Below are 12,806 nucleotides of genomic sequence, written 5' to 3'. Positions count from 1 at the left end.
CTTGTTCCCAATATTATTTAATATAAGGACAGGAAAGTATGCCTGGTATTTTTTAACCCAGAGACAGGAAATTAAGTTGGTTTTAGTTCTCTTTATCAGGCTCCTGCAAACTACTTTTGTTGTAAGCAACCACTGGTTGCTAGTAAGTCCTATGCTGGTACTGTTATTAAAAAAATAGTGACAAGTCTCCTTGTACTTAGCACCTAATGGCCGCTATTTCATGATGAAGATGACAGGGAAGAATCCGTTTCCTTGCCTTTTCCAGATTCTACAGGGTGCCTACATTCCTTGGCTTATGGCCCTGTTAACCTTAAAAATGAAACTGCCAGTTATTTTACTGGCAAAAATGAATTTAAGAAGAGCAGAAAATTTCAATCTGGCTCAGGGAGGCTGTCGGCAAAACCCTAGGCACCTCCTGCAGAACAAAGGAGGGGAACCCTCTTTTATCCATTGAGGAAAGAGGGAAGCTGGGAAAGCTGTTAGAAACAGAAAGTCCACTGGACTAAAGTAGGAGTCCAAAGTAAAGTGGCTTCTTGTTGGTTGGGCTGTGACATTCTCTCATTGGCTGGACTGTGCCACTCTCTCATTGGCTGGGCTGTTGCCAAGAGAGGAGGAAAGCCCTTCTTCCCTGCTGGGGTAGTTAAGCAGTAGCTCTAGCTCTAGTAGTAGGTACTTGCAAGGTGCATCTCTTCCTGTTGGGTCTGCAATTGACAACGAGTGACTCCGCATGAAAGCTCCCCCTGCTGGCCTCCCGACTCCATTCTAAAGGAAGTTTACACCTCATTCATTTCACAGCCCCCCTTCCTTCCATCTCCAAAGCCATCTCTCTGAAAATTCTTCCATTGTCATGTCTCCCTCTAACTATCCTTTTCATCTTCCACTTTTAAGGACTTGTTATTACATTGTCCCCATCTGGATAATCTAGGATAATTTATTTAAAACCAGCCGAGGGGGGCGCCTCGGTGGCTCAGTGGATTAAGCGTCTGCCTTCAGCTCAGGTCATGATCCCAGGGTCCTGGGATTGAGCCCCGCATCAGGCTCCCTGCTCTGCCGGAAGCCTGCTTCTCCCTCTCCCACTCCCCCTGCTTGTGTTCCCTCTCTCGCTGTGTCTCTCTCTGTCAAATAAATAAGTAAAATCTTTAAAAAAAAATAAAATAAAAATAAACCAGCCAAGGGGTGCCTAGGTGGCTCTGCTGGAAGCCTGCTTCTCCCTCTCCCTCTACCCCTGCTTGTGTTCCCTCTCTGTCTCGCTGTCAAATAAATAAATAAAATCTTTTTTTTTAAAGATTTTATTTATTTATTTGAGAGAGAGAGAGAGAATGAGAGATAGAGAGCACGAGAGGGAAGAGGGTCAGAGAGAAGCAGACTCCCTGCTGAGCAAGGACCCCGACGTGGGACTCGATCCCGGGACTCCAGGATCATGACCTGAGCCGAAGGCAGTCGCTTAACCAACTGAGCCACCCAGGCGCCCTAAATAAATAAAATCTTTAAAAAATAAATAAAACCAGCCAATTAGCAAACTTGGTTCTTTTTTTTTTTTTTTAAAGATTTTATTTATTCATTCATGAGAGACAGAGGGATAGAGAGAGAGAGAAGCAGAGGGAGAAGCAGGCTCCCAAGGAGCAGGGAGCCCGATGCGGGACTCGATCCCAGGACCCTGGGGTCATGACCTGAGCCGAAGGCAGACGCTTAACCATCTGAGCCACCCAGGCGCCCAGCAAACTTGGTTCTATCTGCAACCTTAATTCACCTTTGCCATGTAATCTAACATCTACATAGGTTCCACGGATTAGGATTTAGGATACAGACATCTTTGGAGAGAGGGGCATTATTCTACCTAGCACAGTTATCACGTGAAGGAGGAGCTTGGCTGACTAGATGGACTTGCTGATGTCCAGGGCTACCATGTGTTCACTGGCAACAAGGTCAGGGAAGTCAGCAGTGATTATGAGGTAGACATTTTGCTATTAGGGTAAAGCCAAACTCAAATATCAGATTTTGGTAGGATGCCAAGGCTGAGGCTGAATTTCAGTACATTCCTAACACCCTTTGACCCAGCAATTCACTTCTAGAAATTTATCCTACCAGGTTACTCATACAACTGTGCAAATTTATACAGACAAGAATATTTGCTGCCACATGATTTCCAGGAGAGAGAAGCTATAGGCAACTAAGTGTCTGTCCATAATGGAAAGGTTCATGAAAAATAGCACACTTTTGTTCTGGAATACTTTGCAACTTACATAAAATGAGGTAAAATTACAGTTGCCGACTAAGAGGATGTTCATGATGTGTTGTAGTTTTTTTTTTTTTTTTTTAAAGAGCAAGCTGTGGAATAAAAGGCATAGTATGAAACCATTTTACCTTTTATAAAAGTGTGTCCATATGTGCACAAATGTGAATGAACATGCAGAGAAAAAGGCCTGGAAGAATATACACCTGTTAGCAATATAAACTACGGTGTTGTCTAGATTTTTATGATGAACATGCATCACTTTTGTTTATCCCTTGACATAGAAATTCTAATTCTAGGAATTTACTAAGGAAAATATCATGGCGATGAACAGAGATTTATCTGCAAAGATATGTACCATTGGTTAAGAGTGAACAACTGTTAGCACCCAAAATGAAGAGGGGATTGATCAAATGAGTTGTACGTTTATACTCTGGAAGAGTACACATTAAAAATAAGGTAAACAGGGATGCCTTTGGCTCAGTCGTTGGGCATCTGCCTTTGGCTCAGGTCATGATCCCAGGGTCCTGGGTTGAGCCCCATATCAGGCTCCCTGTTTGGCGGGAGGCCTGCTTCTCCCTCTTCCACTCCCCTTGCTTGTGTTCCCTCTCTTGCTGTGTCTCTGTCAAATAAATAAAATCTTTAAAAAAATAAAAATAAGGTAAACAAATATGCTATTGAATGAAAATATTATAAAACATATAATGTGTTTCATTTCAAATACACATGCACATACAAATAAAAATATTATGCGAATATCATCAGTAGGTATTTCTGTATGGTGGGGTAATGGGTGACTTTTACTTTCTTATGAGTTTTTGGAAGAGAGGGAAAAGAAGAAAAGAAGTCCAAGGTGAGACTCTACTTCTACACTTTTCTCAGGGTTGAACTTGAGAGGACAACGTGCATTAAGGACCCAAGAGTTCTGGGTTTGGGTGAGAAATCCCACAGTGGGCAGCTGGTCCTGGGTTCTCTAGAGCGGCTATTTAGAAAGCCTGAGCAGCACCCAGTAGTCATGCTGGAAGCCTGGTGGTGACTGGGCTTTGCAGGCAGCGGCTAACAGTAAGAGGCGGAGAGCAGGCACAAATCCCACAGGCCCAAACACCAAAGTCTCCGGAGTGGAGCAGAAAAGTACCTCCTCCTAGGCTTTCCCTGGGGGCTGAGCCTACCACAGGGCAGCATCAGGACAATTTTAGGCTATCATTACGTGGCTGGTAGGAGTATCCAAAGGTCATAACCAGTCTCAGACTAAGATTCCATTGTAAGAATTAGAATTTTTCTGATGATTCTTATGCTTTTTTATGAGGTCAATGTATCAATTGTCTTCTGTTCAATTATGAAACGAGGAAGGCAACACTGAACACTAAATCACAACTGCCACTTGAAGTTGATGGACTAGGAAGCAACTCAGAGACCCTGTGATTTTTTTTTTTTTTTTTTTTTTACTTAGACCATCCAGCCCCTGAATACACAGGCCAGAGGTGAAAGTTCTAGCTTAGAGCCTCCTTGCACCGCGTGGCCTCTTTGTGCCCAGTCTGTCTCCAGAGCCAGAATGTCAGCTGCTCTGGCCTGTTCCAATTCTGCTCTTTGAGCTCTACCTGCTGCGTAATGCTGGACGCTTGTCTGACCCACTGCCTGCAGGCTGGACCTCTTTCTCTCTAGTGGATTCTGGGGGGCTCTATTCCATTCCCTCTTCAGAGCTGATGCACCCACCCCTCCACTGCTGGACATGATATTAGCTGACAGTTCCTAGCTACACTCCTCACCAGAAACTGGCCTCAGCTATAGGGAACGGCCTTGTGCTGGCTATTCCCCCTTCCAGGCTGATGGCCAACGGCTGGTAGATGTGGAGAATTTAAAAGCCTGCTCCTCAGCTCACAATTTGAGTCAACTCTGAGGGACTTCCCCAGCTCCAGATCTGCTTGTAGGATTATCTGAGGCCCCATCTGCAACCTCACTGGGAGTCAGCTTCTCCCTTTGCCCAGTTCAGCCTCCCTTATATTCTTAAAGTTTTGTCTACTGAGTATGTTCTCTAGCAAACTGGCTGTACAAGTTTGCTGAACAAATGCTCTGGAGCTCAGAGTCTGTCAAGGGAAGCCAAGCTAAGATGGCTTCCTACTGGGAGTCAGGCCCGCGTTAGCTGTAGAATCACAGGAAACAAGCAAACCCATCAGAGGGTAGAGAGGTCTGTGTTCAGCCAAGCCTGTGTCCATCACTAATAGTGTGATCTTGGGAGTGTTCCTTGACCTTTTGGGTTCCCAGTTAGTACATGAGGAAAGAAGACAGGCCGGCTCTGCTAGTCATGGAGGTGATGGAAAATCCAATCCTACCATATATACATATACATAATATAGACTAATATAGTATGTACATATGTATGTATTCACATGCAAATATCCTCTAGCTCTGGGCACAGAGAGGGCCTTGGAGCAGTAACACCTTCAAAGGCAGTGTACCAGATCTAATACCAAGTACCAAGATCTTGGCTTCTAAATACCATTCACCATGAAAAGAACCAGAATTCCTTGGCTGTGACAAGAAAAGTTATGAGATGAGCTTGGAATAATTTATGCCAGACAAGGAAGTGCTGAAAGAATGATATGGTTTTTATCAAAGGGACATAGAAGACAGTCAAAGAGGCTTTCACTAGTTAAATCTGAGACAATTTGAGATTAATTTTTAAAAATGACCTCCTAATATGACCTGCAAATTTAACACAATTACTATCAAAATCCAGTAGGATTTTGTTTTTGTTTTTCTTCAAAAATTGACAAGCCGATCCTAAAATTTATATGGAAATGCAAAGAAGCCAGGATAGCCAAAACAATCTGCAAAAAGAACAAAGTTGGAGGACACACACTTCCCAATCTAAAACTTAGTATAAGGGAGTGATTCGCAAACTTTTCTGTAAAGGGCTAGACAGTAAGTATGTTAGGCTTTGTGGATTGTAACTCTCTGTCACAACTATCAACTCCATTTTTAGTATATTCAGTGTTATGCAATCATCCCCACAATCTAATTTTAGAACATTTTGTCACCCCTTAAAAAAACCTTGTACCTATTAGCAGTCACTCTTCATTTCCTCATGCCACCTTCCCAGCCATAGACAACCACCAATCTATATTCTGTCTACAGATTTGCCTGTTTGGGACATTTCAAATAAATGGGATCACACAATATATGAGTGGCTTCTTTCACTTAGCATTATGTCAAGGTTAATCTATGTTGTAGCATGTGTCAGCATTCCATTCCTTTTTATAGCTGAATTATAGTCCATTGTATGGACATACCACAATTGTTTAATCCACTCATCAGCTGATGGATATCTGGGTTATTTACATTTTGGGGCTATTATGAATAGTCCTGTTATGAACCAAGTACAAGTTTTTGTGTAGACATACGTTTTCATTTCTCTTAGGTGTATACCTGGGAGTGGAATTGCTGGGTCATATTGTAGCTCTGTGTTTAACCTTTTGAGTAGACTTTTTCAAAGTGGCTGTACCATTTTATCTTCCCCCAGCAGTGTTGAAAGGTTCCAATTTCTCCACATGTTCAACAACACTTGTTATTATCTGTCTTTTTTATTAGAGCCATCCCAGTGGGTGTGAAGTGCTATCTCATTGTGGTTTTGATTTACATCTCAATGACTAATGATGTTGAGCATCTTTTCATGTGCTTATTGCCATTTGTATGTATTTGGAGAAATATCTATCTCATCCTTTTCCATTTTTAATGGCTAATTTAATTTTTAATTATTAAGGGTTCTTTATACAGTCTGATACACGTTCCTTGTCAGATACATAATTTGCAAATATTTTCTCCCATATGTGGGCTCCCTTTCTTCATGGTGTCCTTTAAAGTACAAAAGTTTTTGAATTTGATGAAGTCCAATTCACCTGCTTTTTCTTTTGTTACTTGTGCTTTTGTTATCATATCTAAGAAACCATTGCCACATCCATAGTTATGAAGATTTACCCCTATGCTGTCTTCTAAGAGTTTTATAGTTTTTGTTCTTTTGAGTTGATTTTGTGAGGAGGTAGACCAGATTCATTCTTTTGCATGTAGATATGTGACTGTCCCATTATCAACTGCCAGAGTTAACAGTCTATATCCTTCTTTTTGTTGGTCTAGTTAACAAGGTTTTGTGATTTTTTTTAATCAAAATTGTTAAAGCTAAATTTAGTCAAGCTAAGTTTCAACATGATATCATAAATTTCCCACCAATCGTACAAAATATCCCCTTGGGTCAGTTCTAAATTAGGCTCATGCAACAAAACGCACATTTCATTTGAAAGCTTTTGTGCAGGTGTGCCCAAGCTGTCAAATCCAATTTAATAGGACCAAATACCTAATAGTTGAAGACTTAGTTTTTCATCAGGCTGTCTCTAGAGAGGTTCCAAGCAAATAAAATAGTGAAATCCCATGAAACCTTTTTTCTTTATTTTATACCAGCCAAGAAAGATTGGTACGAAGTAATTTGGAATAGTGTCAAGGGGGATTCAATTCATTACCACACTGATTCTGAGGGGGAGCAGGGAGGAGTGGTACCTTGACCTCTGACAATGAACCACAGGGTTGATAGGAGGGTGGGAGGTAGTTCTGACATAGGTGACTATGGGAAAGGTGTAGAGGGAAGATGGACTTATAAAGGCATGCTGGGATGGATGAGTGGCTGAGAGAGGGCTCAGATCCTTGGCTGAAGATATATGAAGATGTTAAGAAAAATTACTTGGGAAAAAGGCAAAAAGATAGTTGACATGTACTTTCAACGTCATTAGGGAATTAAGGGGGATGATGGTTTCATCCAAGAGTTATTCAATTACCTATCTTAAAGGAATGTGCCTTTGTTATTTACTATCAATTACTCTAAAGTTATATGCTAAATATTATCCAGTGGAAAAGATAACCCCAAAGGTTACAGTTTGATTGCTCTGCTCGACACGAATCAGTTTTACATCTTACCCAACATTTTAATACTAACGTTCCTTTTTTTCTTCCAATATTCCTTTATAAATGTCTGTGAATACCCATTTTCTCAACATGCTCTTTGAACCAGCTTTAACATCTTAATAGCTCCCTTATATTTGTATGTCATGTTTTCAATTTTTTTTAACATTTTTTAAAAAAGATTTTTATTTATTTATTTGACAGAGAGAGAGCACAAGCAGGGGGAGTGGCAGGCAGAGGGAGAAGCAGGCTCCCCACTGAGCAGGCAGCCCCATTCGGGACTCTATCCCAGGACCCTGGGATCATGACCTGAGCCGAAGGCAGTTGCTTAACTGACTGAGCCACCGAGGTGTCCTGCTGTTTTCAGTTTTGAAATCCTTTGCCATGATTCAGCTGTGATGACCCACTGACCAAGAGTTGTTAAGTGTCCTCTGAGGAAAAAAAAATCAGCCCTCACTGCAACAAGGAGCTCAACTCTAGATTGCCATTGGAGTCCTCATTCTTCATGGATTTGTAAAAAATTAAATGAAAAAGCTGTGAAAAATGTATTCCAACCGAGTGGGAGGCTCTTTCCTGATGGCTGTAATATTACACCATAGTACGAACTATGTACTTTGGGGGCCAGACATGCCAGGTAAGCCAGACATTCTCACATGTGCATGTGCTTAAGAATGAGTTTAGTCAATACTGCATCTCAGCCCCTGCCTGGGCTACCTGCTGCCGCATTGTTGAAAGTCCATGTTAAGACATTCAGATGCTCCTAACTTAGCACATAAAGCTGACTACTGCTTTGGTTCTCTGTAGGAAATGAGAGACCAACCCTCTTGGCTTCAAGTATGGTCTAAAGTTATTAACAAACTCGCTGGGGCTAACGTTCACTGCCTGGAAATGTTAACTGTTTAGAAGTGCTTCCTGGTTAGCTTGAGAGCTTCCCAAAGGCAGAGATGACCTCATTTATCTCCATATCCTCTATTTCTACCCACAGGAGTTGGCAGATAGAAAGCATTCAATAGACTGCTGTGAGAGAACACTTTTTTGGAAAAGTTCTAATGGCCTATGTTCCCTCTCTCACTGTCTGTCTGTCAAGTAAATAAATAAAATCTTAAAAAAAAATAAAGATTTATTTATTTGAGAGAGAGAGAGAAAGAGAGAGCATGAGCAGGGGAGGGGGAGGAGCAGAGGGAGAGGGAGAAGCAGACTCCCTGCTGAGCAGGGAGCCTGATGTGGCGCTTGATCCCAGTACCCTGAGATCATGACCTGAGCTGAAGGCAGACGCTTAACCAACTGAGCCACCCAGGCATCCCTGGGTTGTGCTTTTATTGCCTAAGTGAAGGTCACAAGGGTTTCTTCCATTTTCTTTTAAAAGTTTTATAATTAAGGTTTCACATTTAGGTCTATGATTCACTTAGAGTTAATTGCTGTATGTGGTGTGAGATATGGATCCAAGCTTGTTTATTTTTTTGCATATGGAAGTCCAGTTGTTCAAGTACCACTTGTTAAAAAGTGTATTCTCTCTCCACTAAATTGCCTTTATGCCTTCATTAAAAATAGTTGTCCATACATGTGTAGGTTTGTTTTGGGACTCTCTTCTATTCCTTTGATACATATGTTCCTAGCTTTATGTTAAAACCAAACTGTTTTGATGACTGTAGCTTTATAATAACTATTGTGATTACATAGTATTCACCTTCCAACATTGTTTTTTTTCTTTTTCTGAGTTATTTTGGCTGTTCTGTTTCTTTGAATTTCCATGTGAATTTTAGAATCAGTAAGTCAATGTTTTCAAAAAAGCTTGCTGGGATTTTGATTGGTATTGCACTGAATCTATAGATAAGTTTGGGGAGAATTGACATCTTAACAATATTGAGTCTTTTTTTTTTTAAAGATTTATTTATTTATTTTTTGAGAGAGTGAGAATGAGAGAGAGAGAGAGAGTACATGAGAGGGGGAGGATTAGAGGGAGAAGCAGGCTCCTCGCTGAGCAGGGAGCCCAATGCGGGACTCGATCCCCAGACTCCAGGATCATGACCTGGGCCGAAGGCAGTCGCTTAACCAACTGAGCCACCCAGGCGCCCAATATTGAGTCTTTTAACCATAAAGGAGGTCTATCTTTCCATTTATAAGGTTTTAATTTTTCTCAGCAGTATTTTATAGTTTTCAGTATACAGATCTTTCATATCCTTTGTAAGTTTATCCCTAAGTACTTCCTATTATTGATACTGTTTTTTTAAATTTCAATATCCAATTATTCATTGCTAGTATATAAAAATACAATTGACTTTTTTTCCTGTGGCTTCTTCTATAAAAAGATTTATTACAATATAATTCACACACAAAAATCACCCATTTAAAGAATGTAATTCAATGGACTTTAGTATATCCACAGACCATCGCAATCTGAGAACATTTATTTGTCACCCCCCAAAAGCCTCATGTCTATTACCAGTCACTCCCCATTTCTTCACTCCACCTCTGTCAGCCATAGGCAACCACTACTCTATGTTCTGTCTCTATCAATTTGCCTATTTGCACATTTCACATGAATATGATCATATAATATGTAGTCTTTTGCAGTGGGATTCCCTCATAGGCTCATCTATGTTGTGGCATATTATCAGACTTCATTCCTTTTTTACTTCCAAATATTATTCCCATTGTATGGATATCACATATTTTGTTTATCCATTCATCAATTAATGTACTTATTTGAGATGTTTCTACCTTTAGTTATTATAAGTAATGTTTCTATGAATATTCATGTGCAAGTTTTGTGTAGATGCATGTTTTATTTGCTGGGTAATATATTAACTCTATGTTTAATATTTTGAGGAACTGCCCAGACTATTTTCCAAGGGCTTCACAATTTTATATTCCTACTGGCAATGTATGAGTTCCAATTTCTCCACATCCTTGTCAACACTTATTGTAGTCTGCCTTTTTAATTCTAGCCATCCTGGTGGATGTAAATCAGTATTTCATTATTGCGTTTCCCTAATGACTAATGATGTTGGGCATTTTCTTCATATGCCTATTAGGAATTTGTATATCTTCTTTGGGGAAATGTCTACTCAGATCCTTTGCCCATTTTATTTTTAATAATTAATTAATTAATTAATTTTTGCACAGAAGAGATTACTCGAAGTTTATTTAGTTTCTAGGGGCGCCTGGCTGCCTCAGTCAGCATATCATATCTGGATCATACCACTCTGGATCTTGTCATTGTGAGCTCAAGTTCCATGTTGGGTGTGGTGATTACTTAAAAATAAAAAAAAAATCTTTAAAAAAAGTTTATTTAGTTTCTAAAATTAATATTTGATACATTACAGTTACAAAGTTAAAACCATGGTTCTTCCTGTGCTTTTAAATTCTGCATATAAATTTTCTTATTCTCTTAGCAATTTTTTTATTGATGTATAGGTGACACACAATGTTACATTAGTTTCAAGTATGCAACACAGCAATTTGACAACTCTATATGTTATGTCATGCTCACCACAAATGTAGGTACCATCTGTCACCATACAACTTCTTTGCATATTTTTAAAAACGGGGTTACTGATCTTTTTCTTATTATTATTAATTTACTCTCCTAATCTCTGTCTTTTAATTACTATATTTAGAGAATTTATATTTAATGTAATCACTGAAATGCTGGAGCTTAAATCTGCCATTTTCTTTTTTGTTTATTCCTTCTCTTTTCCATTTCTCTTTTTCTTTTTCTTGCCTTTCTGTGAGTTAGTTGATTTTTTTTAAGAATTCCATTTTGGTGGGGCACCTGGGTGGCTCAGTTGGTTAAGGTGTCTTCAGCTCAGGTCATGATCCCAGGGTCCTGGGATCATGTCCGGCATTAGGCTCCTTGCTCAGCGGGGAGCCTGCTTCTCCCTCTGCCTCTGCCTGCCACTCTGCCTACTTGTGCTCTGTCACTCTGACAAATAAATAAATACAATCTTAAAAAATTTTTTTTAAAAAGCATTCGACTCTTGATCTCAGATCGGGTCTTGATCTCAGGGTTGTGAGTTCAAGCCCTGCATTAAAAAAAAAAAAAAAGAATTCCATTTTGATTTAACTATAGTGTTTTTGGTGTGTCTCTTTGTATAGATTTTTTTGGTGTTGCTCTAAATATTACATTATACATACATTATTTATCACACTTTACCGGTTTTAATATTTTACTAAGTTCAAATGAAGTATAAAAACCTTACCTCCCTTTAAGTCATTTTACCCTCCCCTATTTATAATTGTCTTAAATGTTTCTCCCACATACACTGAGAACCACATCAGACAATATTATATTTTTTGCTTCAACTGTCAAACATAATTTTAAAAACTTGAGAGAAGGAAGGTATTTGCCAACATTTTCATGATTGCAATTGTGCTTTAATTCTTCCTGATATTCTGTTTTCATCTTTTATCATCTTCCTTATATTTTAAGAACATTCTTTAGCAATTTTTAGAGTAGGTTTAGTGGTGACAAATTCTTAGTTCTTCTAAGTTTTCTGTAGCTTCCCTTCATTCTTGAAGGATGATTTCACTAGATGTAGAATTTGGGGTTGACAGTTCTTTTCCTTGAGTACTTGGAAAACAGGACACTTTCTTTTGACCTCCATGGTTTCTCATGAGAAATCTGATGTCATTAAAAAAAAAAGTTCCCCTATATAAGTGTTATTTCTCTGTCAATGTTTTCAAGATTTTTTGTCTTTAGTTTTAAGAAGTTTATTTTTAAAAAGATTTTATTTATTTATTTGGGGGAGAGAGAGCGTGAGTGAGCATGAGTGGGGGGAGGGGCAAAGGGAGAGGGAGAAACAGACTCCCCGCTGAGCAGGGAACCTGATTTGGGGCTCAATCCCAGGACCCTGGGATCACAACCTGAGCCAAAGGCAGATGCTTAACTGACTGAGCCACCCAGGCACCTCAGATTTAAGAAGTTTAAGTATGATGTACCTTGGGGTGATATCTTTGGATCTGACCTGTTTATGATTTGTCCAGCTTCTTGAAACTATAGGTTTATGTATTTTGACAAATTTGGAAAATTTCAGTCATCATTTCTTTGAATACTTTTTCTGCCCCACCCTCTTTCGCTTCTTTTGGGACTCTGATTTCACAAATGTGTATCTTTTGTTATAGTTCCACTGGTTCCTGAGGACCAGTTCATTTTTTTTTTTTTTCAGTTTCTTTTCTCTTTGTGGTTTAGATTGGGTATCTTTGTCTTATCTTCAAGTTCCTTTCCTCTGTCTTCTCCATTCAGATGTTGAGCTCACCCACTGAATTGAACATTTCCATTTAGTTCTACTTTATATTCTATTTCTTTGCTGAGACTTTTTTTTTTTTTTAAGATTTTATTTATTTGACAGAGAGAGACACAGCGAGAGAGGGAACACAAGCAGGGGGAGTGGGAGAGGGAGAAGCAGGCTCTCCGTGGAGCAGGGAGCCTGGTGCAGGGCTCGATCCCAGGACCCTGGGATCATGACCTGAGCTGAAGGCAGACGCTTACCAACTGAGCTACCCAGGTGCCCCTGAGACCTTTTTTTTTTTTTTTTTTTAAGTTTTTACTTATTTATTTGAGATAGAGAGAGTGAGAGCACAAGCAGGGTGAGTAGCAGAGGGAGAAGGAGATGCAGGCTTCCTG

The 12,806-nt window shown here is 39.6% G+C and overlaps 1 long non-coding RNA gene across 2 annotated transcripts in view; it reads right to left on the bottom strand.

The window, feature by feature from the left end:
• The window catches only part of LOC112833806 (uncharacterized), a 47,993-nt gene that overhangs the window by 18,196 nt on the left and 16,991 nt on the right, over positions 1-12,806 (bottom strand). Inside the window, exon 4 of one of the 2 annotated variants that reach the window (XR_003210737.2) lies at positions 10,311-10,435. The exons of the other annotated variant lie outside the window; for it this stretch is intronic. This is a non-coding gene — a long non-coding RNA (uncharacterized lncRNA). Of the gene's footprint in view, positions 1-10,310; positions 10,436-12,806 lie in introns of those variants that run through there. 2 annotated transcript variants of the gene reach the window in all.

This window comes from Callorhinus ursinus, unplaced genomic scaffold (assembly GCF_003265705.2).
Source record: "Callorhinus ursinus isolate GAN/ISIS: 27379988/994484 unplaced genomic scaffold, GSC_fseal_2.0 scaffold15, whole genome shotgun sequence".
Classification (NCBI taxonomy): Eukaryota; Metazoa; Chordata; class Mammalia; order Carnivora; family Otariidae; genus Callorhinus; species Callorhinus ursinus.
This window is presented reverse-complemented; position numbering and strand designations above follow the sequence as displayed.